At 54.1% G+C, this 20,741-nt stretch overlaps 1 long non-coding RNA gene across 1 annotated transcript; it reads left to right on the forward strand.

Annotated features, from left to right (window-relative positions):
* The first annotated feature begins 4,437 nt into the window (after nt 1-4,437).
* On the forward strand, nt 4,438-20,734 carry LOC135191221 (uncharacterized). Its single transcript, XR_010308767.1, has 9 exons — nt 4,438-4,579; nt 9,949-10,104; nt 10,644-10,841; nt 13,845-13,930; nt 14,376-14,561; nt 14,717-14,897; nt 19,443-19,508; nt 19,965-20,051; nt 20,192-20,734. It is a non-coding gene; the product is annotated as an uncharacterized LOC135191221 (long non-coding RNA).
* The last annotated feature ends 7 nt before the right edge of the window (nt 20,735-20,741 follow it).

Here is a 20,741-nt window from a genome sequence, read left to right on the forward strand (position 1 = left end):
CACCTTCACAGGCTGGACCAGTTGCAGTAGCTCATTTTGTGGTCCAGCTTCACCTAAGATGAGGGTGGACTAAAGAGCTTGGTTGAGATACCCTTGGAGTACAGGAACCCTCACATAACAAATCCTTGTCAGTGAGCCTGCAGCTCCTATTGCACCTCCCTGCTCCAGCACTTTGCCAGGAAGGGAGATTTCACAAGGGCTGATAGGGCAAGAGGGAATGGATTGGAGCTTGAGGAGGGCACATTTAGCCTGGAAATTAGGAAGAAATCCTTTCCAGTGAGGGTGGGGAGACACTGGCACAGGCTGTCCAGAGAGGTTGTGGCTATCCCCTCCCTGGAGGTGTTCAAGGCCAGGTTGGATGAGTGTATTGAGCAACCTGGGCCCATGGCAGGGGTTTGGAACTGCTGCCCATCTTCTGTGGGAGCACAGGGACTGCAATGTCTGTTCTGGGATAGGCAATTAGATGGGCTGGGGAAGCACAGAGATTTGGGCTGCTTTGGAGATTTAGGGGCAAGCCAAGTGCAATAACTGCATTCTAGCTTTGGCATTCACTCCTTTAGGGTGCAAATGCCACCTACCATCCTTAGCTGGAGCAGCCTGTCAATTGCTTGTCACATTTGAGGAGTATATGGAAGCAAACCTGTCCCAAACCCAGTGCCATGCCACCTTACTCTTCCATGGTACTGCTTGCACACCATGCATGCAGAGCTCTCAGCTCCTCCCAGGTGAGTGTCAGGTGATAGGACAAGAGGAAATGGCCTCAAACTGTGCCAGGGGAGGTTTAAATTGGAGATCAGGAACAATTTTTTTGCTGCAAGAGTGCTCAGAGATTGGAACAGGCTGCCCAGGGAGCAGGGTGGAGGTGTTCAAGAAACCTGTGGCCATGGCACTGTGGGACAGGGTTTAGTGGCCATGGTGGTGTTGGGTTGATGATTGAACTGGATGGTCTTGAAGGTCTGTTACAACCAAACCAATTCTATGATGCTGTGACTCTGTCATCACCATTTCCTGCAGAGTAATAGGAGTCTAAGTGTCCCAGGAGATGTGATCCCTCTCCCAACCCAAATACCTTGGAAGACTGAGTCACAGGAGAAGGCAGGACATGAAGGAGGAAAGAAGTTTAGAACCCTCTCACTTTGAGACTGGTGTTTTAGCTTCCCTTTCTCCAGGCTGGCCCTGCCCTTTGCTCCCACAGTGTGGGAGATCTGCCCGTGGATGCTTTCCCACTCCTCTTTGAGAACAGCTGGGCCCTGCAGGCACTCCCTATCCAACTTCTGCTGCCTTCCTTCTCAGCTCTGAGGGGAGCAAACAGGAGGAGGTTCATTGATTACTTTCAGGGTAAAGCCTCAGCTAGGTAACCTTTATTAAAGCCAAGCTACATCCACAGCAAACACAAGCTTCACTCAGGCAGCAGTTTGCAGGAACTTGGCAGAGGTCTGCCTGCATTTCAGAATCCTTGTCCTTTTTCTAGATGAAAGCCCTGCAGAAGGATTTGTTTTTCAGACAGAAGGCAAGCCAAGTTGGTGATTTCATCCCAAGGCAGGCTGTGTCAAGCTGGTCCTATTCAAACACGCAGGAAATCAACCCTGGAGCTCGTTCAGAAACGAGGATGGAGAGTGGGGGTAGAGAGGGGGGCCCTGAGGAGGACCAGATCTTGGGTTCTGAAGCCGAGCTCAGGGCAGGCAGGGAAGATGCCTGCTGTCTGTGCAGCGCTGCAGGGACCTGTCCTTCACCCTTTGAAGGGTTGGCTGGCAGGGGTCCAAGCAGCCTTTCTTCATCTCCAGCTCTTCCAAGAAGCTGTCCCAGCTCTGTCCTCACCGAGGGCCACGCACAGCAGCGCTCTGATAAGCGTTCAGGTGGCTACCAGAGGCACAGGCAGATCTTCCCAGGGTCCCTTCCCTCCAATGGGTGTTTTGCTCTGCTGAAAGCAGCATTCTCTAATTAAAGCAGTTTTTTTCTGGGTGCAAATGTGGATTGCTGAGGAGAGAAACAGAGTGAGCTTGCTCTGAACATGGGAGTGGGGAGAGGGGAAAGGAAAAGAGGCTCTTGTGAGGTCATTCTTTACAAGCTGTTATACTGATCTCCACTTAAACATTTGTGGAGCAGCTACTTAGGATTGTTTTGGTTGGAAAAGACCTCCAGGATCATCCAGTTCAACCATCAAGGCAGCACCCCCAAGGCCACTAAACCATCTCCCCAAGTCCCATGGCAACAGGTTTCTTGAACATCCCCAGGGCTAATGACTCCACCACCTCCCTGCCCAGCCTGTTCCCACACCAGTAGGGGAGGGGGTGGCAGAACCCAGAGCCTTTGTCCTTGGGGCTGAATCTCTGGGGCCGTTGGACAATCCCTTCCCAAGCAGCAGGTGGGGACAAGAAGCTTGGCCTCGTTTGGCCTGCTGCATTTCTGCAGTGCCAGCTTGCCTGTCGAGCAGCGAAGGAAGCATCACTCCAGGATCCTCCATCACTGCAGCATTTCAGAGGCAGCTAATCACAGGGGAAATCAGGGAGAGAATCCTGCTTGGGATGTCTGTCTGTGTACAATCCTTCATCTCTAAATATCTGCAGGGGCTTCTGAGCAGGGGGCAGGCAGAGTCTGCTCTCACTGCTGGAAAAAGCTCAGCCCTTCCCCTTTGCACTCTGCAAAAAAAACTTCAAGGGCTCCAGTCCTTCCTTTCTAGAAACTGCTTTCATAGATCCAGATTTTAGTGGTTTGGGGGTTGGGTTTGTTGTTTTTTGGGGTTGGGTTGAGGTTTTTTTTTGCTATCAAGCACTTTCTGATGTGAATAACACCAACAAAATGTTTGCAGCTTGGCCCGGAGGACAGGGAAAATGCAGACAGCAAGAGCCAAGGCAGTTTCTGACTGTCTGTGCTCATTAGGTGCTTTTTAACGTTAGTGGCTGGTGCTGGAATCTGCCCACGCAGGCTGGAGGCTGAGGAAACATTATTTGAACACATCTGCTGCAAGAGATACTGTCAGACTTGGGGAGCATCTTGTGGTAATTAGGGGAATTCATTTCCTTATTCAGTCCAGGTTGGTTTGTGCTGTGGTTTGGGTTGGGGTTTTTTTTTCCCTGCCCACTTTGTGTTGTTTGTGGCCTCCTTTAAAATGCTATCTTCTGCCTTTCTGCTTTCAGCCACCTAAGGGCTCCCAGGCAATTATCAAAGCCCCTGTGTTCATGGAGCACCTCCTAGCCCTGTTGCAGAGCACCTGGCAAAGCTGGGGAGGAAGCACTTCAGCAGTGGTGAAACTTGCAGACACAGGCTTAAAACACAACACAGAGCTGCAGACTGTAATTGCCTTTCCCCTTTTCCTATCCCTGCTGTCTCTTCTCCCTCCTCATTTCCCAGTCTACTTGCCTGCATCTGCTCTCCAGACAGAAAGCCCCTGCAAGACCCCAGTGCTGGGATGAAAGCAGAGCAGTTGTCTGCTGCTTTTGACTCTTTGGTTCAAAACGCTGCCCTGATGGCTGCTGTTTGAGTGATCTGCACTTAGTCCTGAAGGAAAGGGTCAAAGCAGAGCAGGCAGATGATGGCCCAGGCCAGAAGTGTCATCTTCTTCCTGCTGCCCTTGCCAAAGGCAGTGTGGTGCTTGTCTTCCCTGCTCAAAACTCAATCCCCCAGCACCTTTTATCTCCTTGTGAGAAGAGCTGCTTTACAATATCTTTTAAAGAAGAGGACAGCTTTAAGCCCCTGTCCTTTCTTCTCTGAAAGGAGCCTTCAATCTGGTTTAATTAAAAGCTCACTCTGCAGAGCTCATTTGATGTCAGCTTTGAAATTCTCTGCACTTGGTTTCCATTCTCCCTCTTTTGTGTGTTTAAATCAGCACATTTCCAAATAAGGTTTGTGTGCAGGCAGCAGATCCCTGTGCTCACTCCTTGAACCTCGGTGCTTTCTGCAGTGGTGACAGGGTTATGTTAACCTCTCTGCTTCACTGGGCACATTTGTTCCCTCCAAATCAACACAGCAGCTGGAGACACTGACATCTGAAGCAGCCCTGGCTCTCTTCATGGCACAGAGCTGTGTGGATTGCACAGAGAAAGCCTTGCAAGGAACACGAGCCAAAAAAGCAGGTGCTCAAGGCTGATAAACCCTGAGCTAGGAACAGAAAGGCTCTTGGGCTGGTTTCTTCTTGGCTGCTTTTCCCATCTGGGTAGTCTGGCTCCCAGATCATCTGGGGGCGACCCCATGGGGGCCACTTAGGTTTGGCATGGAGGAAGCTGCTTGGGCAGCTGGCTGCCCGTTGGGGTGTGCATGGCTGTGGGTGGTTCACTTCAGGGCAGGCTTGATTGGGGGCCAGGTGCAGCTCAACCCAAATCAGTCAGTTAAGCTGAACTCGAACACCTGCCTGGGCTTAAACACTGCTCTTAGGGGGAGGAGAGGCAGCGAACCTTGCCCTCTGCTTGCTGACCTTCTCTAGCCCTTCCAGGGCAGCTGGGAGCTTGAGGGAGAGGAACTAAACGGGAGCATGGTTTTGCAGGAGGTGAATGTGGCTGGAACTCCTCCGACGCAGGAGACTGAGCTGTGCTGCTGTCAGGTTCCTGTGGTTGGCAACGTGCAGGATCAGCCCGGGCCGGAGGTGAGCAGTGCTGAGGTACTCTGTGAATGCTCTTTGAGCTGCGGGGGAGGGGGACATGGAAGTGTGCAGTGGCTGCGTGTCTGTGTAACCATGCTTTGGGGAGCAGAGAGCTGGGCAGTGCTGCTGGGGGAGGAGGCAGGGGGAAGTGTGGTTTAGGTTTGGAACAAAGCTCTCACCTTGAGACAGAAAAAGTCATCCAGAGGAAGCCTGAGCTGAGGCTGAGAAGCTTGCTGGAAACGATGCAAGCTTTCCCTCCACTCCTCAGCTCCCTGCTCCACCTTCCGTGCTTCTGTGCTCCACGATCTGCCTGGAGGTGTTCAAGGCCAGGTTGGATGAGGCTTTGAGTGACCTGTTCTAGTGGGGGGTGTCCCTGCCCATGGCAGGGGGTTGCAACTGGATGAGCTTTGAGGTTTCCTTCCAGCCTAAACTGTTCTATGCTGCTTTCCCAGTCCTCCTTGAGAGCAGCTGTGCCCTGCAAGCTCTCCCTATCTAACCTCTGCTGCCTTCCTTTTGAGCTCTGAGCACCCCCAGAAAGAAGCATCCATAACCTCCCTGGGCAGCCTGTGCCAGTGTCCCCTACCTTTCAAGAGCTTCTTCCTGATCTCCAGTCTAAAATTCCCTTCTCAAGCTTCAATCCATTGCCTTTCATCCTATGGTCAGGCACTGGCACAGGTTGCCCAGGGAGGTGGTGGAGTCTCTGTCCATGGAGGCATTCAGGAAGCCTGTGGCCATGGCAGCTGGGGACATGGTTTAGTGGCCATGGAGGTGCTGGTTTGCTGGTTGGGCTGAATGCTTTTGGAGGTCTTTTCCACCTGAATCAATTCAACGATTCTCAGGTGCAGCCAATATGAAGGCAGCCAAAGGTGAGGGGGGGAGAGGAATTTACTGTTGTGAGCTGTTTAAGATGCTTAGCTCAGTGCCTTGTGCCTGCACCTCTCTTGCTGCTGAGACCTGAATAGTTGTAGTTTTGTTCCTAATTTTATGCACTGTGCACAGATCATAAAGCTCAGTGCTGTGGTGGCCCAGTGGAGATGAAAGCTCTTGCCTGATGTGTAGGGTGAATAACAATGAGAATTAAGTTGCACCTTTCAGAATGGTTTCTGCTTGTTCTAGCTGGATGAAGCTGTGCCACAGAAAGGTGACTTGCCCTGAGCTTTGGCTGCTGCTTAGCACCCCCCTTGCCAATTTTCATCTGGCTTGTTCCCGTTTGGTTTGCTCAGCCTGTGGGTGTCAGAGGCTCTGGGGTGAGTGCCTGGCATCTGCCCCTATTAGCTGGGAAATGGGCTGTGGAGCCTCCTTCTCTGGAGACTTTCCAGCCCTGTCTGGATGTGTTCCTGTGTGACCTGCTCTAGATTCCATGCTCCTGCTCTGGCAGGGGGGTTGGACTCAGTGATCTATGGAGGTTCCTTCCAACCCCTAACATCCTGTGGTGCTGTGAAGATTGTGACCCAGCAGTAAGGAATTAGCAGCCTCCTGTGAGTGTGCCAAGAGGAGGTATGGCTGTGGGGGGCTCAGGGCTGAGGGGCAGCCTGTGTTAGCTTGCTGGATGCAGTGCTGTGCGTGGCACAGCTGGTGGAGAGCCCCCACAGGACAGGGGCAATGGAGGCTGTGGCCATGGGACCTGTGTCTTCAGGAGTCATTTTTGTTGTCTGCTGCTAAGCAATGAGTGGTTGCCATGGTTACCTGCCTTCCCCTCCTGCCCTTGCCAAATGTCTTCTCAGGAGCCTGGGGCTTGGAGCAGGATTCAGTGTTTCTCTCCAGTGGAGAGCACACTCTGATCCAAGCACCATGGGCTTCCAGCGTGCCTGCGCTGGCACACTGCGCCTCCTGTGCCTGCTGCTGCGTCTCAGGAGCCTTTGGTGCTCTCTCCCATCCTCTTCCTCACCCCTCAGAACAGGCATGAAGTGAAATAAAAAATCACCAGACCAGTTATGAAATGACCTGAACCATGAAGTGATTCACCACTGGAAAGGGCTGCCCAGGGAGGTGGTGGAGTGTTTAAAACCAGATTGGAAGTGGCACTTAGTGCCATGGTGGAGTGGATTGGGTGATGTTGGGTACTAGGTTGGACTTGACCACTCGAAGGTCTTTTCCAGCCTGGTTACTTCTCTGATGAAGGTTCAAAGTCCTTTTGGCATGAATCTGATGAGTGCTTTTCCCCATCCTCTTTTCTTGCCTGCAGTCTCAGTAGAGGAAGCTTGAGTGAGAGGTGAGCAGCTTAACAAGGGGTCTGTTTGGGTTGCTTTGGCTGGCAGTGCTGTGGGGGGCCAATGGAGCCCTGCAAAGGGGCTGGCAGTGCTGTGGGGGTCCAATGGAGCCCTGCAAAGGGGCTGGCAGTGCTGTGGGGGGCCAATGGAGCCCTGCAAAGGGGCTGGCAGTGCTGTGGGGGGCCAATGGAGCCCTGCAAAGGGGCTGGCAGTGCTGTGGGGGGCCAGTGGAGCCCTGCAAAGGGGCTGGCAGTGCTGTGGGGGGCCAGTGGAGCCCTGCAAAGGGGCTGGCAGTGCTGTGGGGGGCCAATGGAGCCCTGCAAAGGGGCTGGCAGTGCTGTGGGGGGCCAATGGAGCCCTGCAAAGGGGCTGGCAGTGCTGTGGGGGGCCAATGGAGCCCTGCAAAGGGGCGGGCAGTGCTGTGGGGGGCCAATGGAGCCCTGCAAAGGGGCTGGCAGTGCTGTGGGGGGCCAATGGAGCCCTGCAAAGGGGCTGGCAGTGCTGTGGGGGTCCAATGGAGCCCTGCAAAGGGGCTGGCAGTGCTGTGGGGGGGCCAATGGAGCCCTGCAAAGGGGTTCTGTGGGTCATGGTGAAGTGGTGGCTCGCAGCAAAGCCATGCTTTAGAAACTGTTGGAGCCAGGAGGAAGAGTGAAGAGTCTCAAAGGAAGCATGAGGTCATTTCCCTTTTAGCAGAGGACATTTCAGAGATGCTTTAACAATTAATCAATACCTAAACCTGCAGCCCACTGCAGGGCTTGGCAGTGTGTGGTGTGCTCCAGTCTGACAAATGGGAGCATGCCTGTGCTAATGAGTTGAATCCCTGAGCTGCACTTAAGGTTGCTCTCACGTGGTGAGCGATGACTTGCTCCTCCCTGACTCTTTGGAGATGAGGTCAATGAAATTTGCCATTTATGGAAGATCTCCTTCCCATGGACATGACAAGCATACCAGGAATCCACTTTTGCTTTCTTTCTTTTTAAACTTCTAAATTAATAATTGTTGCTAAAAGATGTGGGAATGAGGGGCAAGGGAATCTCTCTGCGTGCAGAGCCAAGCCTTACGACATGGCTTTGGCTGCAGGCACCCAGGCTGCTGCTAAGCCCCTTTGTAGCCCTTGCTGGAACATCTGGTCCAGCTCGTGGTGGAAGGTCAGGCTGAACAGGCAGGCAACAGTCTGGTCCTGACTGCAGCATGAGTGCCTGGGCTGTGGGAGCTGAACAGCTGCTGAGCACAGAGCTGGGAGTTGGCATCGCCTGGGGTGCTCCTGGGGAGAGAGCTCAGCTTGTGCAGCCACTTCCTCCGGTCCTTCTGCCTCCTGGGTGGCTGGAAGCAGGGTGCTGGGCTTGCAGGTTGCCTGGATTCCCCAGCCCTCCACACAGTGCCCTGGTGAGGTGTCCTGGGCAGGATGTGTGTGATAGGATGAGGGGGAAGGGATTGAAGCTGGCAGAGGGGAGACTGAGACCAGGGATGAGGAAGAAGCTCTTTACAGTGAGACACTGGAATGGGTTGCTGAGGGGGGTCATGGATGTCCCCTCCCTGGAGGTGTTCGAGGCCAAGTTGGATGACTCCTTGAGCAAGATGGACTGGTGGGAAGTGTCCCTGCCCATGGCTCGGGGGTTTGGCTCTTTGAAGTCCCTTCCAACCCAAAGCATTCTATGGATGCATGCTCTAAGGAGGCCTTGTGCTTAGGGCACTACCTCCCTGTGTCTGTAGCTAGTGGTGGTGCCCAGCAGCCATTCCTCTGCCCTGCTTACCTGCCTGACACAGCTCTGAGTCCCTCCTCCCCTGCATGGACTCGGTGGGTTTTGCACACCCTACCTTCATGCTCCAGAGCACCTCCAGGTCTCACTTCTCACAGCTTCTGCTTGGAAGCTGCTTTGGTCTAAGTGGGCTGTAAGCACCTCTGGGTTGTCCTCTTGACTAACCTGAGCCCCTCTGGAGCTGGAGGAGGAGCTGCTCTCGGGGCGCTTATCTTCGTGTCACAGGAGCGTGAGGCATTACTCATTTCATTAGCATTAATAGGGCAGTTATTATCTTAATAAAATGACTGATTATGACATTGGAGTTGGGTTAGAGGTTTAAACAGCTGCAGCAGCCTGCCTGAATTGTCTGTCTGTTAATCCTCAGCGAGAGTGCTCTGCTGGCCTGAGTGCTGTTTATTTAACATGCAATAAGTGTCTTGGTGGATCTCTGTCCCAGGCACATGTGGAAACCTTAATTTGAAGCATTACAGAGGAGAGGGAGACTGTTCAATTCATAAAATCCTCTTTAAACACTGAGAGCTCCAAATCCCAGCCAGTGCCAAAGCAAACTCTGTCCTGTATGCTCCATGCCAGATGTCTCATGTGGGGTATACTCAAGGTCCAAAGAAAATAGGATCTGAAGGGAACAGTTTGGCCATGGACTCTCCAACCCAGCCTATATAAAGGGGTTTGATTTCCATTCAGGAAACAAAAAGAGCCCTCTTCTAGGTGGATCCTGTTCCAAGGCTGTTTGCTGAGCAATTCTTCCCAGCAGCAGTGATTCTCCCTAACACCTACGCCTGGGAGCAGAGACTCTGTGTGGTGGGGAGCTCTGGAAGATATCCTAAACCTCTCTGCAAGCTGAGAGAGAAGAGGCACTAAATTGGTTAGAGCTGTTCCTGGGTGTGAACCCAGCAGTGCCTAGCTTGGCTGTTCTGATGGTCTTCTGGGTCAGAAAAGCATCAACTGCCCTATGGGGACAGGTTGAGAGAGTTGGAGCTGTACAACCTGGAGAAGAGAAGGTTCCAGGGAGACCTTAGAGCAGCCTTGCAGTACCAGAAGGAGGCTACAGGAGAGCTGGGGAGGGACTTTTGACAAGGGCTTGGAGTGACAGAATGAGAGGCAGTGGCTTTGAGCTGGAAGAGGGGAGCTTGAGACTGGAGGTGAGGGAGAAATTCTTTGCAGTGAGGGTGGGGAGATACTGGCACAGGTTGCCCAGGGAAGTTGTGGCTGTCCCCTCCCTGGGGATGTTCATGGCCAGCTTGGGTGAAACCTTGAGCAACCTGAGCTGGTGGGAGGTGTCCCTGCAGGTGGATTGGAACTGGATGATCTTTAAGGTTACTTCCATCTCCAACCATTCTGTGATGATGAAGCTTTAGCCAACCTAAGTTTTGCTGTCTTGTGTCTCCCCTGGCTTTAGGTGACTTACTGCCACGGCTCACCGTGCTCTGGGCAGGCTGCTCCAGGGTACTGGGGAGTTAACCTTCAGGAGACTGAGCTGGTGTCCCTGGAGAGCCTGACTGCACCCCACACTTGGCCTGTCCCTTTCTGGGTGCCTCTGGATGGTATTTTGCAGGTAGATGCATGTTCCTTTTGTCTGTGTTCAGAGACACCTGGATGTGAGCCAGGTCTGAGCTGGCAACGCTGTAGCAGCGGTGAAGCCTTTAGGTGGGATCCTTTAGTGCCAATTTGGCACTCAGTGAATGCAGCCCCAGGACTCCCAGCTGGCTCAGCCATGCACAGCACATGCACAGACATGGCACAGCCTGGAGCTGAGCTTCTCTGAGGCTGGAGCTGAACTGCCACAAGTGCACAAACCCTGATGCCAACCTTCTGCATCAGGACCAGCTCAGCTTTTTCTTCTGCCTATGCCTGAACACTTCCTGCTGGGTGAGGGAGGGATGGGCAGCCCTGGCAGCCTTCACAGTGTGAGCTGTGTTGGCTTTGGGTGAAATGAAGTCATTAGAGGGACCAGCAGCTGCTGCCAGCCCTGTGCTGTTTCCTCAGGTGAGGAAACGTCACCTCTGGGGAACTTGTTTGCTGGGCTGAAGCCTTCTGAGTGTCTGTGAGGTCATCTGCTGCAGTGGCAACGTCTTGTGTGTCCTCTCATTACAGAGGTGGTGCTGAAGGACTGTCCAGTCTGGGAAGCAGGCAGGCTGAGAGGATCACTCGAGGCTGTGAAGGAGGCAGCAGCAGGCTGGTGTAGAAGTTCTCTCCTCCATGAGTTCAGATCCTGCATGGACAAGACAGTCTTCTCCCTCATGCATGGCTCCTGTTGTCTCTAGCTCCTGCTTTTCTTCAGCCTGCTGCAAGGTATGGTTGAAACTGCTTCCCAGCTTGCTGAGCTCTCCTTGCTGCCCTGCCCTGCCCGTGTACTTGTCCTAGAAGCCAGCAAGCCCAGCAGCAAACAGCAGGGGACAGTGCTCTGAGCCTGCAACAGCTTAGCTTGGGCTGGAGCCTTGCTGGACACATCCTGACTGCTTTGTGGAGCCAGAGACTTTGCCACTCTTGGCTAGCAATTACCTTTCCTTGCTTGTCATCTCTCCAGGGCACCAAGCCAGGCAGGCCCATAGGCATGATCAAAACATGGGAGAAGTATTCCAAGTGGCTTCATCTATAGGAACAAGCACATGGGGGAGGGAATGAGCTCATCTTCTCCATGCTCTTGGCCACAGCAGGGCTGTTCCTATATCCCCTGCATGCTGCAGTGGGGTGATAAGCTGGTTGCAGGGAGAACACTCTGTCCTTTCCCTGGAAGGAGAGATTCATCTGTACCTCTCTCCTGGGAGCAGTCCTTGGTAGGCAGCTGAAACTTTCCTTTTCCTCCCATCCCATGACTGCTAGGGAATATCCAGGGGCTTGCATTGTCCAGGATGATTCCACTGCCCAGAAGAGTTCTGGGGTTTTTCACTGTCTGAAGGCTTCCTCTTTCCTCCTGTGCACTTTTTTAGCTGCTTTCTCCCAGGATGGTGCCTCCAGCCCTCAATAATTCCTCTTGTTCTTGGTTACTGCAGCTTGATACAGGAATTGAAAGCAGAGGACATCTCTGCTTCTGCCCCAGCCTTGGTGCCCATGGTGATGGTGACACTGTTGCATATGCAGCCCCTGTGGCAGGAGGACAAAAATGAACTCTGCTTTCAAAGGTGCCTTAACTTCATAGAGTCACAGAATGGGTTGGGTTGGAAGGGACCCTAAAGCTCATCCAGTTCCAATCCCCTGCCATGGGCAGGGACACCTCCCACCAGCCCAGGTTGCTCAGGCCCTCATCCAACCTGGCCCTGAACACCTCCAGGGTGGGGGCACCCACAGCCTCCCTGGGCAACCTGGCAAGACAGGGCCTTAGGCAACCTGAGCTAGTTTGAGGTGTCCCTGCCCATGGCAGGGCCTTGGAGCTAGATGAGCTTTAAGGCTCCTTCCAACCCTAAACCATTCCATAATGTCAGGTTGGATCAAGAGGTGCCAAAGACACGTGGTGAAAGCCAAGATGATCACCTCCCATTTTAAAGGTGTTCTGGATTTCTGGCACGGAGATCTGGGTGGAAGGGTGAAGGAGAACTACTTCTGGAGGAGGTCTTGTTCTTTGAGAGGGGAAGGGTGTCATTCCTGGTGGGCAGTGTCTCCAGTTTGTCTTAGAGCTGGGAGCAGAGAGGGGAAGACATCTCCTGTGTGCTCCGGAGTGCTGTGCCCAGGGCTATTGTGTATGGGTGTTTAAACAGTGCTTAAGCAGCCCTAAGCCTGTTTATTTACTGAGGCTGTAAATTACCTTGGAACAGGAATTCATCACTGCAAATACCTTGTTTGAACAGGCAGCCTGGCTCTCTGCTGGAAGGACATCACTAATAGACCTCCTGCCTGCTCTGCCAAGCCTCTGTCAAATCCAGGCGTCCTTGCACGGGCAATTGCTGCCTTCCAGAGGGCCAGGCAGGCTCAGAGGGTTGATTGTTTGTGGGTTTATCTGCTGGTGTCTAGGGCAGTGTGGCAGCCAGGGCAGGTCTTTGATGGATGGACTGTGTGTTCCAGCTAGCTGCTGCTCACTGGGATTTGCTAGGAGACTAATGATCTGTCTAGCTCAGTCTCTTCCAAGCCTTAACAGCAGTTGTCTCCAGAAGAAAGCAGGAGAGGCTGAGATTAACCAAGGAATGAGCTTTTCCTAGCTGCTTTTTTTTCCTGAGGGGAGTCTCTTTCTGAAGTGTGTGGTTCTCAAAGAACAACAAACCCAGCAGTGTCCTGCTCAGTGTTACTTGGCTATTTGGGGGTTTTATTCCTGTGGCCTCGGGCCTTAATAGCTGAAAACACATCCAACAGGAGCACAGAATTGTTGTGGCTGGAAAAGATCACCCAGTCCAACCATCATCCCAACACCACCATGGCCACTAAACCATCTCCCACAGTGCCATGGCCACACACTCCTGGAGCATCCCCAAGGATGGGGAATCCACCACCTCCTTGGGGAACCTGGATGTTAGGAAGAAGCTCTTTACAGTGAGGGTGGGGAGACCTTGACACAAGTTGCCCAGGGAGGTGTTCAGGACCAAGTTGGATGAGGCTTTGAGCAGCCTGTTCTAGCAGGAGGTGTCCTTGCCTATGGCAGAGGCTTGGAACTGGCTGAGCTTTGAGGTCCCTTCCAGCCTAAGCCATTCTATGGTTCTATTCAGCATCTCACTTCCAGCATGTGAAGTGGAAATTCCTCGTCGGGTAACTTCTGTTTGAGCTCAGAGCCTTGACCAGTGAAGCTCAAAAGCCACCACCAAGGTGGTAACTCATTGTCCTGGCTCTGTTTTTCTTCCTGTGGGTGGTGATGCTTCTTCTCTCATTGGAAGCTGCTCCTCACCTCAAGCTGAGTGTGATCCTTAGCAGTCCAGGGTCCAAAGGCTGTTGTGTGAGCTGTGTGGTTTGGGTTGAGTCCCCCTGGAAGGTTTGGTAGCAAGCACTAACCACCCTGCTTACCTGCTCTGTGCTGTGCCAGCTATCGCCTCTGGGAATTCCTGGAACCAGGAGAAGTGGCGATGGGAAAGAGCTGAGCTCGTCCAGCTTCTCCATTTCTCCCCTCTGGGGGCAGGCCTGTTCCCTACACTGGATTTTCCTGTGCTGGGTCCAGTTTTCAGTGACTCAAGCAGCAGGGCTTTCACTGTTTCCCTTGGGTGCTTGGCAGATTTCTCGCCCTGAGAGATGTTTTCCTAACCCTCCACCTGATTCCGTTCCCCTCCTTGATTCCAGCCCGGTGCTGGAAGAGTGAGCAGCACAAAGCTGCAGTGGGTTAATGCTCCTTCAAGTACTGGAGTCCTGATTAACTCTTTCTGGGTCATTTTGATGCAGGTCTTGAAGAGAGATGATTCTTCCTCTTTACTCTGCCCTGCTGAGACCCCACCTCGAGTTCTGCATCCAGTTCTGCTGTCCCCAGCGTAAGTAGTAGTGAGGAGCCCAAAAGTGAGCCCCAGAGTGGAGGTGCAGAGGTGGCAGTGTGATGTCTTTGTTCTTCATGCAACGGGAAGCTGCAAGGTTCTTGGCCAAAAGCTGGGTTGTAGTTTAGCTGGCAGGAGCAGTGGGGATCTTCAGGGCTCATCTCCACCCTGTTTTGGGCAGACAGAGGGAAAGATGCTGCACTTGCTCCTCTGCCAGGGAAAAGGAGCCTGGGGAGTCAGTCTGTGCTCCCCTCACAGCCTTCTGCTGCATGGATCCTGCTAACCTCTGCGTGCAGGGGGAGGAATTCTTCAGCAGCAGAGGGTCCTCTGCTCTGAGGAGCACTGTGGTTGTGCTGGGGGGTGGAGGGGGCAAAGCCAAAGACCGTGACTAATGGTAACATGAAGATCCACCTTCCCCGCAGCCTGATTCACCCCGTCCTTGCAGGGATCCAGCCTTTCCTCCAGGAATGTTTGATAAGGCAGCCTGCACTGCTGAGATCACCCTTCTGGCAAGGGCCTGCTGTGGTGTGAGCCCCAGGCATCTGCTTACTGCAGTCTCCAAGGCAACCCTCCATGCTCTTCTCCTCTGGAAGCTCTGCCTAGCCGTAAGGAAGCTGTCATCCTCCTTACTGTAAGTGCAGCAGATGTGGGAGAGCCTCACCTGTGCCAGAGAACTCTAGAGCAGGGCACTGCTGTCCTGAGGAGCTGCCTCGGGGGCAGTGCTTCCTGCTGAAGGACACTCTCTGTCCACTCGTGGTGTCACAAAAGGTCTCTTTCTCCTGCTAGTTACCCTCCCTGCATGCTCTCTGAGCTCGTTGCTGTCTGTAACCAGCTGTGCTTGCACAAGGTCTGGGCTGCCTTGAGGATTGCTGGAGATCTCAGCTAAGCCATCTGCTGCAGGAAGGATGTGTTCCAGAGGGATCCCAAGGTGGATCTATCCTGCTCCTGTACCACACTAATGCTCCTGGTAAGCAAACATCAGAGCTGCAGCTCAGGCTGCTCTTGCACAGTGGCTTCACAGAATGGCAGGGGCTGGAAGAGACCTCCAAAGCTCATCCAGTCCAAACCAGAGCAGGATCACCCAGAGCAGGTCACACAGAACACATCCAGGCAGGGTTTTGAACGTCTCCAGAGAGGAAGACTCCACAGCCCCCCTGGGCAGCCTGTGCCAGGCTCTGTCACCCTCACAGGGAAAAATTCCTTCTCATGTTTAAATGCAACTTCCTCTGCCTCAGCTTCCACCACTGCCCCTTGTGCTGGCACTGGGCTTCTCTTGAGCAGAAGCTGCTGCCTCTGTTGCTCTGGAGCAACAGCCACACTCCTTGTTAGGAGGAACTTGGAGGGTGGGAGACTGCTAGAGCAGGCTGCCAAGAGAGGTTGGAGGGTCTCCATATCTGGAGTCCTCCAAAACCCACCTGGACATTATGATCCAGTGTGGCCAGCAGGGCCAGGGAGAGGATTCTCCCCTCTGCTCTGGTGAGACCCCACCTGGAGTACTGCAGCCAACTCTGGAGCCCCTGGGACAAGAGGGCTGTGGAGATGCTGGAGAGTGTCCAGAGCAGGGCCAGGAGGATGCTCAGAGGCTGCAGCAGCTCTGCTGTGAGCACAGACTGAAAGAGTTGGGGCTGTGCAGGCTGGAGCAGAGGAGGCTCCCAGGTGACCTTCTTGTGGCTTTCCAGGGTCTGAAGTGGGCTACAAAAAAGCTGGGGAGGGACTTTTTAGGCTGTGAGGGAGTGACAGGAGTGGGGGGAATGGAGCAAAGCTGGAGGTGGGGAGATTGAGGCTGGAGGTGAGGAGGAAGTTGTTGAGCAGGAGAGTGGTGAGAGCCTGGAATGGGCTGCCCAGGGAGGTGGTTGAGGCCCCATGGCTGGAGGTGTTTAAGGCCAGGCTGGCTGAGGCTGTGTGCAGGCTGCTCTAGGGTAGGGTGTCCCTGGGCATGGCAGGGGGGTTGGAACTGGCTGCTCCTTGTGCTCCCTTCCAACCTTAACTGATCCTGTGATCCTGCACACCCTTCCCTAGGTGAAGCTGCCTTGGCAGGGGGTTGGATTTGATCTCCAGAGGTCCCTTTGACCCCTTACATTCTGTGACTGTGAATTTGCTGTGCTGGACAGGGAGGAGTTGAGGTCTCCCCTAAACCTTGCCATGCTCAGCTGGAGTGAGCAAGCTGCTGGTGCAATGGATGTAAGGAAGGATGTGATGCAGAGGCAGGGAGGGCTTGGCCTTGTGAGCTACTAGAAGGGCCAGCCAAGGGTGACTAAAGGAGCCGAGGACCTGTGGTGTGTGTTGATGCCTGGGGCCAGCCCAGCTGATGGACAGGAGGCAGGGCAGTGGAGATCAGCCAAGCAGAAGGAGCCCTGGCACAGGATCTGGGAGGGTGGCAGAAGCTGTGCCATTGTCATCAAGTGAATCACAGCCCTGGGGTGCAGCTGCTGTGCCCATCAGTGGTGGTGGGAGGCACAAAGAGAGTGTTTCTGGCCAGCCTGGGGCCCTGCAGGGTGTCTCTGTGCTGGCATCATCTGTCTGAGCAGTACTGAGCCTTAGAGTCTTGCCTGGAGAAAACTGAAAGCATGGTGGAAGGCAGCTCTGGAGCTCATCCAGCCCACCCCAGGGGCACCCACTGCAGCTTGCCTGGGATCACAATGCCCAGGTAGGTTTGGAAGCTCTCTGGAGAAGCAGACTCCACAGCCCCTCTGGACAACCTGCTCCAGGGCTCAGCACCCTCACAGCAAAGAATTTTCTCTTCTTGTTCAGATGGAACCTCCTGGGTTCCAGTTTGTGCCCACTGCCCCTTGTTCTGTCCCTGGGCACCACTGGCAGGAGTCTGGCCCCAGCGTCTTTAGCTCTTGCTGAGCACTGAGCAGATCCCCTCTGGGGCTGCTCTTCTCCAGGCTCAGCAGCCTCAGGGCTCCCAGCCTCTCCTTGTCAGAGAGGTGCTCCAGATCCCTCATCATCTTTTTGGGTGAGAAAGAGTAGGAGAAAGTGCTTCATGTTCAAATCCTCTTTGAACCCAAAAGGGCATTTTGAGCACCCAAGGCTGCTGTGGGTGTGGAACTGCCTGGAGTAACAGGTGGCACCCAAACAGTAGGGATGTGGAGCAGGATGGGTGCAGGAGGAGGCCACTGACCTGGTCCCCCTGCTGTGCACCTCCATGGGAGCAGCTCAGCTGCCCCAGCCAGGCTGGATGAGAAGGTTTCCAAGGAATGGTGTGGGATGTTTTCCTTTGATTCATCAGCTGGCACATTTTCCTGCTGGTTTGCCTCCTGCAAGTCATCCATTCCCATCTGGGACCAGCCTCTGAGTTCACTTCCATGGGATGCAGCCTTTCCTTCCCACTTCTACCCCCCCATAGTTATCCCAATAGCTCCCAGCAGCACAAAATCCTCTCAGCCCCCTGTTCCCTGACCCTGTTGTTTGTGTTGGCTTCCTGGAGTGAAGGTTGCCCCCAGCGATTGCTTTGGGCTTCCCAATCTCTTTACTTTTCTCACAGTTTCTAAGACAGCTGGTGCCAGGAGCCGCAAATGCCAGCCCCCCCTTGTGCTCCGAGTGCCTGGGGACACGGCTGACTCTGCTCCGCTTCTGAGCTGCTGCTGCTGGAGCACACAACCCCCTTGTGCTGCCTCTTCTGGCCTCCCAGCAGCTCCCATCCCCAGCTCCACAGCCTTTCACCACTGCCTGCTCGCAGGACAAGCTGGAGCTGGGTTTGTGCTGCCTCTTCTGGCCTCCCAGCAGCTCCCATCCCCAGCTCCACAGCCTTTCACCACTGCCTGCTCACAGGACAAGCTGGAGCTGGGTTTGTTCTGCCCCAGTCCTACGAGATCAGGAGTGTCCCAGCTCCAAGTGAAGCCCAGCACTGGGCTGTGACAGCTGATTTCTTGTGACGTGAAGCAAGTGGAGGAGTTTCAGTGCTCAGGCAGAGGGGGAAGAGGTTGGGAGCTGCTGGTGGGCTGGAGAGGGTGGATGAAATCAATGCACTGCTGGCCATCAGCAGCCTCTGAGCCGTGGAGCTCTAACCTGAGGGATGGAACTTTCCAGGCTGATTCAGAGCTGCTTCCCCCCACCAAATTGCCTCATTTAGGCATCTTGCAGGCAGGGCCAGCTGCAAGCTGCCTGGCTCCCGTCTCCATCCAGTGCTTCCTACGCTTGTTTCCCTGCCCTGCCCACTCTTTCTTTCCTTCTCCTTTGGCTCTCTCCCCTCTGGCTTTCAGGAGAGGGGTTTGGGGCTTGCAGCCTGGCGACTTGCCCCATCCCTGCTTCCCTGGACCTTCTTCTCGGTGAGCTTCTGGAGCCCTTGTGCCTTGGCCGAGAGGGACACCTAGTGGGGTTGGAGCTCAGGGACTTGAGGCTTTTTTTCTCTCTTCCCTGGGTTTAATTTTAGTCTTCACTGGTTTCTGCAGGAGCTGCCACTTCCCAGTAGCCCTGCTCTAGTGATTGCCTTGTGAAGGGTGAAGAGGACCCTGGGTGGGACAGTTCCTGGAGTGTTTCTCTTGCCTGGTGCTGGGTTGGGACTCTTTGTTTCTCTCACTCTCTGAAGCTGTCCTACTCCAACAAGAAGTCTTCTGTCACCTTGTCTCCTGCCAGGGTGTGGATGGGACCCTGAGTGCTCAGTTGCTCATCCCTTGGGCGCTGAAGGAGCATTTGCCTTCAGAGAGGAGCATTGGGTGTTAGCTGTGCCTGTGGTTCTTTGCCAAGAGCAGCAGCAGCTGTGCAGGGCAGGAACCAGGCCTCAGGCTATGCCTTGTGGAAGCCTGAGCACCTTCCTTGTAGCTGTTGGCCAGTGAGGATGGCTTGGAGAGACTTCAGCAGAGTCACCTCCAGGTTACCAGAGTGTTCTGCTGCTGCTTTGCTTCCCTGCTGGCTCCTGCACAAGCCAGCAGGCTTCAGCCACTCTTAGTTTGCATTAGGTGGGAGGGCAGCACCATGTTGGTACCTGACAGTGCTCAGGAGCTGGTGGGCTCCAAAGCTGGTCCAGGACATCCAAAGCAGCTCTCACAGTGCTTTAGAGCAAGTGAGTCCTTGCCAAGCTTTGGGGTGGGGAGGGCACTGTAATGCTGGTTCCCTCTGCAGCACACCTGGAAGCTGGCAAATGCAGAGGCAGACACTGGGACCTTTGCAGGTAGGACAATGTGAGGAGAAAATGGGAGAGGGGTCCTGTGTGGTTGGCAGGTGGAGGACCTTACACCCCCACGAGATGTGTTGGACCTCACTGGCAGTGCTGTGCTGGGCAGGGTGTAAAGACCTGGAGTTGCCCAGGGAGGACCTGATGTTGCCAAGGCTGCCACGAGATTGAGAGGCTGATGTGGCAGTGGGCAGGACTGTGGGCTCCAGGCTGGGAGGTGTGGTTGAATCCAGGAGGCCAGGCCAGGAGTGTGACACTTCAGTATCCATGATTTGGGACTGTAGTGCCTCAGGCATTAGGGAAATGTTTTGTGGAGTGCATGTCTGGGAGGGTTGACTGCAAACTGGGACAGTGTGGAATGAATTAAAGCTTTCATAGTTTCATTTGCTTTGATAGCTGAATGGTGGAGGAGCTGCTGTGCATGGGCCCCAGCTCTGGTCAGCATGGATGGAGCCAGCTCTGGTGAGTCCCACTCAGTGCCCCCCACCCCCTGCCTGCTTCCTGCGGGAGTTCAGGGATGAACTCCTCTGTGGCCAGCTCCTAGCCCATGCAATGGGTCCAATGTTTTGCTGCTCATGTGTGCAAGCTGCCTCAGCCAGAGGTCTCTTGCTCTGCCCTGCAGGGCAGATTTGGAGCCCCCAGCACTGCAGCCAGCCCCCAGCACTGCAGGGCTCTGAGGTGCTCTCCTAGGTCATCTTGAAAATTGTGTCAGAGAAACTGTACCAGACTCAGAGTTTCTCTGCCCAATCTATTGCAGAGAGCTGCAAGGACACCCTGGCACCCAGCCTGGCCCTGGCAGCTGCTGCAGGTCCACCCAGCTGGCCAGTGCTGTGTCAGAGAGCAGGGCTCAGACAGTGGCTACTGTAAACAGCTTTTTGTGCTGCTGCAGATCCAAAATGTTCAACTGCTTCTCTCTAGAGACCTGAGCACAGATCCTCCTGCAAGCCCTCCCAGCCCAGCCTCTGGTGCACCCTGCATGATTCATCAGCTTTCACCATCTCAGAGGTGAGGACATTGCAAAGCAATTAAAGCTCTGCTGTAGAAGCTGGAACAGAGCAGCCACACCACCTATTCAAGCAGGATCTTGTTTGGCTCCTGGCAGTTATTTGGGCTCTTATTCTGCCCTTTCTTTTTTCCTTCCCTAGGACCTGTTTGCCTGCCCATGGAGGGAACAGCACATGGGGGCACAGAAAGTGGAACAAGCTCCTGCCAGTCTGATACCAGCATGAGGGAGTGAGTGTGCTGGGCTGTGGAGTGACTCCTGTGGGTTTCTAGCAGGGCAAGGTGCTTCTGGAGCTGCTTAGTGTGATGCTTGGTTTTGCTTGGGCTCTGATAATGCTGGAGTCTGGATGGTCACTGAGGCTGGAGCTGGCACGCAGGGGTTCAGGACTGAAGCGTTGGACTGGGAGAGGCTCAGCTCCTTGTTTCACATCAGGTAGGTGCTGCAGCTGTCCCAGCTCCTGAAGAACCACAGAAGCAAGAGAGTAGTAGAAAATATCTCACTTTATTGAGCATCTCCACGGAGTTTTACAAAACAATATTTACAGGCAAGGAGGGAACTAACTCAGCTCGTCTGGAGTGTGCTCTTCCAGGGCAAGGGCCAGAGGGAGGAAATCAGATCAGCACATTCACAACTCCTGTTGCTGCCTTTGTCTTTACAAAATGTAAGGAGGATCTAAGAGGTGCCTGGCCCAG

This window comes from Pogoniulus pusillus, chromosome 38, assembly GCF_015220805.1.
Source record: "Pogoniulus pusillus isolate bPogPus1 chromosome 38, bPogPus1.pri, whole genome shotgun sequence".
NCBI lineage: Eukaryota > Metazoa > Chordata > Aves > Piciformes > Lybiidae > Pogoniulus > Pogoniulus pusillus.